Source organism: Cetorhinus maximus, chromosome 23, assembly GCF_964194155.1.
Source record: "Cetorhinus maximus chromosome 23, sCetMax3.hap1.1, whole genome shotgun sequence".
NCBI classification, from domain to species: Eukaryota; Metazoa; Chordata; class Chondrichthyes; order Lamniformes; family Cetorhinidae; genus Cetorhinus; species Cetorhinus maximus.
Window position 1 is genome coordinate 25,206,805 of NC_135901.1, and position 6,000 is coordinate 25,212,804.

General features: G+C 43.2%; 1 pseudogene across 1 annotated transcript in view; it reads right to left on the bottom strand.

Annotated features, from left to right (window-relative positions):
* Nucleotides 1-4,511, bottom strand: part of LOC144697906 (uncharacterized) — a 29,487-nt pseudogene extending 24,976 nt beyond the window's left edge. Inside the window, exons 1-4 of the transcript XR_013580434.1 lie at nt 4,477-4,511; nt 2,926-3,433; nt 2,361-2,758; nt 218-223 (exon numbers count right to left, since the gene is read on the bottom strand). The product of XR_013580434.1 is annotated as an uncharacterized LOC144697906 (transcript). The remainder of the gene's footprint in view (nt 1-217; nt 224-2,360; nt 2,759-2,925; nt 3,434-4,476) is intronic.
* Nucleotides 4,512-6,000: the final 1,489 nt, after the last annotated feature.

The following is a 6,000-nucleotide window of genomic DNA, read 5'->3' on the forward strand; positions in this document are numbered from 1 at the left end:
TCCAGTTTATCACGGGGTGTTCGAATTTCTCTTTAATCACTAATGGTCCTGACCGGGATTGTAACCATACATACAAGCAATATTTTAAAAACAAATGGAAGAAAAAATATGATTTTCTTTATTTTGTATAAAGCATTACATTATAAGACACCCCTCAACTAGAACCCTCAATAGTTTCTTAGTTCGAGAACTTCTTTTTGTGAAACAATCCAATAATTGATGACTAAAAATGGAACTAATTGTAGTCCCTTCTAAAGCAGGAAGGCTATCACCCAGCACTGAGCGTAATTTAGTATTTCTTCCATGGACCAATTGATAGGGACCATACCCTCCAACCATCTGAAGTGAATTCTTTACATGAATCATCCATGCCAATGCAGTTGTCAACTTGCAGTTTGGCTGATCAGTTAAGATTTTCTGCAGCATTGTATTGATCACCATGTGATTCCTTTCACAAAGTCCATTGCTGAAAGGACTTTCAGCTGTGATGTTCATGACCATAATATTCACGTTTTCACAAACATCTCTAAACTCGTCATTAACAAATTCCCCTCCATGATCAGTCAGAAACATAGCTGGTGCCCCAGGTACAGCCCTATCCATTTCTCCATGACTTGTTCGATAATCACCCTTTTCTTCTAGCTATGTATTATTGGAGAAAGTCTACATTAGGTTACCATGTCCATAAAGAGTACAATGAAAATGTCGCATACCTTTAGATCCATGGCAACTACCTTGTTAAAGTCACATGCCAAGGGAAGGTTTACAGTAGGGTGTGACGGCGTTCTCCGATACTTTTCACACATTTCACACTTTGCATTAATCTCCTCGATGAGCCTCGTATATTCTTCATCAACCTACATCTTTTAGCAGGAGTTTTAATCTTTGACAAGAAAGATGAGCAAATTGTCTGTGTAGCTTTGAGACAATTTGTTTTTTTTCTCTCTGATTCTTATCACTTGATTCCATTAATCTTTCTCAAACACTGAGTAGAAACATCAGGTATTGTTAAAGGGGTACAATAATGTCCTGATTTAGTAAACTGCAGATCCACTGACTTTCCAAAAACAATTGTCTTATCCTGCACTGTGTCCAGTTTAATTTGTGACTTCATGGATGATTTACTCAACAGTAAGGATATCTCACCAGAGACTACACCAGTCCTGATGAAGTGGCTGACTCCAGCTATTTTGTATGGAATCAACACTCTTTTTAGCGATTTCAATCTATGACATCACCAAACTGAAACAAGGAGAACTTTCATACTCCTTAACCTTGTGTCTATCTTCACCATGAGGTAAATCTGGGTAACATCTTCACCAATCTGATCCACATGCTGTTGAGGCGCAGACACAATCTAACACAGCACAGCCGAATGAGTCTGTGACTAACACATTAATCACTGGATCAAAGCTCCTTGTGACTAGTACAATTCCTTCAGAGTGATCATTATCATCATCTTCAGCCTCAGAATTTTCTGTGTCATGTGTCACTTCGAAGACCCTGATTTTCCACTTTGGGCAGTTCATCACAAAATGATATTTTGAGTCAGACCTGAAACACGTGTTAATTGTTCCCCGGTGATTCCTGGGGTTCATTCACCTATTACTGCTGTTCCAATCCTGTCCTTTGTTGTGATATCCAGGTCTGCTAAAGATGTGTTCACCCTCATTCGGAACGTCTCAAAGTTCAACTATGCTTTATAGGAATCCAATAGATCATCTTTCTTGTAAATCTCATCAATGAACCAGAATAGAAGATCCAAACCTTCATCAGTATCCAACTGACAGGAATCCAGCTCACAAAATACTTTGCTTCTGATTTTACTTTTGTTAGGAAGTGACAATGCCAAGGCCAGACCATGTTTCCTCCTTGGTAGGGACGTGACCGTTGTCCATATAACCACTTCATTCTTTCACTGGTCATATGGCTCAGACTCCAAGAACATCAGCGTGTAATCAGACCCTGAGAATTTCCACTTTCTTTCAGCCATTTCTCACAAAAGCTGCTGTGATTGTAAGCTATTGTCTGAAATTTCATTTTCGTTTAGTTTCCAAACTTCACCATTAGACAATCATTCTCAGTTACCATGTTATAGTCCTGACAGTCTTGTGGTGAAGGAAGAAACTGGAGCCAATCTTTACTTGGTATAGATTTATTCACAGAGTGAAACATTACAGGTATATACCTCCAAGCTCCAGTCCACTCAATGTCAGTAAGTGTCTCTTTATTCGCACTCATGTAACCATCCAATCAATGCCCTCCATCTGTATATAGTTAACCTCCATTGATACAATTAACACCCACAGACAAAGTACCTAAAAAGTCTCCAATTGGGATAACTGCCATGGTGCCTCAGCAGTTTGGATGACTCAGTGAATCCCTTCCCACACTCAGAGCAGGTGAACGGCCTCTCCATGGTGTAAACTCGCTGGTGTCTCAGCAGGTTGCATGATTTACTGAATCCCTTCCCACAATCAGAGAAGGTGAATGGCCTCTCCATGGTGTGAACTCGCTGGTGTCTCAGCAGGTTATATGAATCATTGAATCTCTTCCCACACTCAGAGCAGGCGAATGGCCTCTCCCCGGTGTGAACTCGCTGGTGTTTCCACAGGCTGGATGAATGTGTGAATCCCTTCCCACATTCATTGCAGCTGAATGGCCTCTCTCCAGTGTGAACGCGTCGGTGCATCAGCAGGCTGGTCGACCGAGTGAATCCCTTCCCACACAAGGAGCAGATGAATGGCCTCTCTTCAGTGTGAGCCATCTGGTGTCGCAGTATATTGGATAAACGAGTGAATTTCTTCCCGCACAGAGAGCAGGTGAATGACCTCTCCCCAATGTGAACTACACGATGATTCTGCAGGGTTGATGATTCACTGAATCCCTTCCCACACACAGAACAGATGAACGGTCTCTCCCCATATGAACTCGCTGGTGTGTCCGCATGCAGGACGATTGAGTGAATCCTTTCCCACACACAGAGCAAATGAACGGTCTTTCCCCAGTGTGAACTCGCTGGTGTGTCTGCAGGTGGGTCAAATGAGTGAATCCCTTCCCACACTCAGAGCAGGTGAACGGCCACTCCCCAGTATGAAGTCGCTGATGTGTGAACAGGATGGATGAACGTGTGAATCCCTTCCCACACATGGAGCAGATGAATTGCTTCTCCCCGGTGTGAATGAGTTGATGAGTTTCCAATGCAGATGGGGTACGGAATCCCTTTCCACAGTCCCCACATTTCCATGGTTTTTGCATGGTGCGGATGCCCTTGTGTCTCTCCAGATATGTATGGTCTCTCCTCACTGTGAATGATGCAATTTTTTTCTGGCTGTATAACTGGTCAAGGCTCTTTCCACAGTCAGTGCACTGGAAAATCCTCACTCGGGTGTGTGTGTCTTGGTGCTGTTCCAGTCACACTTATGTTTAATACCTATTGAAGCACACAGAACAGTGAAACAATTATCCTTCTAGATTCAAAGGCCACTGATATTCATGTCCCAATGGATCAGGTGACGAACAGATTTTGACATGACGTTTGGTTTGAGATTTCTGTCTGCAAATCTGCCCCTTCTAACACCCTGTAAAAGGAGTTTACAAAAGTCATCACTGTTAGTATAGGATAGAAATTCAGAAAATTCTAGTTTCTTTGGAACATTCTTTCCTCTCTTGTTCTCCAAAAGCTGTAAATCTCCATGCCCCACACACTCCCTCCATTCTCACTCTGCTGTAGCTAATATACATCCTCCCAATTCTCCTGAATGTGCTAATTCATACTAATCAACAAATCCATGCTTACCAATTCTATATAACATATTTATTGGACAAAATTCATGTAATATAAAGTACTGTATTACATGATACACAGGGGATGTGAGGAAAAACTTTATTTAGGCTGTGAGTGCTCATGGCCTGGAACTCTCTGCCTATGAGGGCGATGGAAGCAGAGATGATCAATGATTTTAAACTGAAATTGGATGGGAACTTTAAGGAAATAAACTTGCAGGTTTACAGGGATATAGAGGGGATTCCTCTAGAAAGAATCGGCATGGAGTCGAGTTGCCAAATGGATTCCTTCTGTGCCTGGAAATATTTAAGATAGCTACAGTACGATACTACAAGACTAGAAATCCTGATTAATGCACTTATTACAGAACCATAAATAATATTTCCAATATATACCATATAACAACACTAGACATATCTCTGTCTTATATTCATTTACTGTCCCAATAAATGTCAACCATCTCCAGGGGAAGCTACCTCTTTAACTGTGCACATTAGGTAAGAGGCCATCCTTTTAGCCAGACAAATGAATGTGTCAAGCTGAGGGAGCAAAGGATGTCAATGTCTTTAATAGAGAGCGAGACCCTATCTGGATTCACTTCCTTTCCATTCAGTTCCTGCAAGTCAACAATTTAAACCCAGGATTAGAAAAGAAATGGAAAGGGGGAGAAAATAAAGTGTTTTATTCACAGATGTTGGACACAGGAGGAACTTTGTGTGTGTGACGATCAATCGCTAGTGACACAAAATCCGCGCTCTGATTGGTTGGAGGACCAGAAAGCTTCCGGTCCTTCGACTCTTCCCATTGGTCAGTCCCCCGCATGACCCCCCCACCTGGCAGAGGGGAGACAATTTGACCCCGTGACGCCCTCAGTTGTTGGCCGATGGGAAACGCCTTTCTTCGCACACGCGCAACCCCTCTCCCCGTTGCACATGCGCCGTCCCGGGCCGCCCGTCCGTGCGGTGAATAGAGCGTTTTCTTCAGCGCAGGGCCTTGTGGGAACTGCGGCTGCCATTACTCAGCCGGAGGCCTGTCTCCACAATCCTGGGACTGGAATGAAAAGTGTGGGAGGGCGGTCGCACTGACCCCACACTAGCACAAACTACATGTAGGTAGTAGTCACTGGAACAAAAACAGAAATTGCTGGAAAATTCACCAGACCTGACAGTATCTGTGGAGAGAGAAGCAGAATTAACTTTTCGAGTCCGTATGACCCTTCTTCTGAGAGTCGCTGGGTTTGATCGACGCCGCTTGATCAAAACTATTTTTTAACTTAATGTTTAAAGATTTAGACACCTGGGTGACATATTGGGGAGCTCAATAGATGACTGTGAAACTGAACCCGAGATTCAGCACCTTCAGAGGAGGAGAATTGGTCACAAAGCAGGAGGAGAATAGTAGGATGTTTTGGGGTTGCAATCAATAGGGAGAATGGGGTATGTAGAGGACAAAGATTTATAGTTTAGGAGGGGAAAGGATCTTTTTATGTCAACTAGAAGATCAATTTCACATTTCTATTGTGTACTTGTTGTGTTATCTTTTGTAAATGCCTTTTAATGTGCATTGGAGAGGGAGGATTTATAGATAGGAAAATCAAACCAAAATTCACGTGAAGACATGACAGAGTTACTTGATTCATCAGAACCAGGCAATCATCAGTCCTTGAATGTGGAAGGAGAAAAATTTGTCTGTTTGAAAATATTTCAAACATCATTGAGACTGGAAAAGCATCGAGACAAACACGCTTATGTGAACATGTTCTGGTGCACTGACTCTGGAAAGAGCTTCAGCCAGTTACACAGCCTGAAAATTCACAACGGGGAGAGGCCATGTATATGAGCTTTAACAGATTGTTGAACTTGGAAAGACACAAGGCCACATGCACCAGGGAGAAACCAGGGAAATCTGGGGACTGTGGGACAGGATTCCATTCCCCCTCTGAACCCGCCCCCACTCCTCCCACACCACATTCTGCACTGGAAACTCATCAATGCACCAACATCGGGGAGATGCCATTCACCCGCTCTGCGAGTGGGAAGGGATTTGCTCGGTCATCCCATCTGAGTTTAGGCCAGCGAGTTCAAAATGGGGACAGGCAATTCACCTCTTAGGTTTGTGGGAATTAAGCAGTGATTCACCCACCCTGCAGGAGCCAGGGCGATGACAGTCACCTGTTCTGACTTTGGGACGGGATTCAGTTAATCATCCACCCT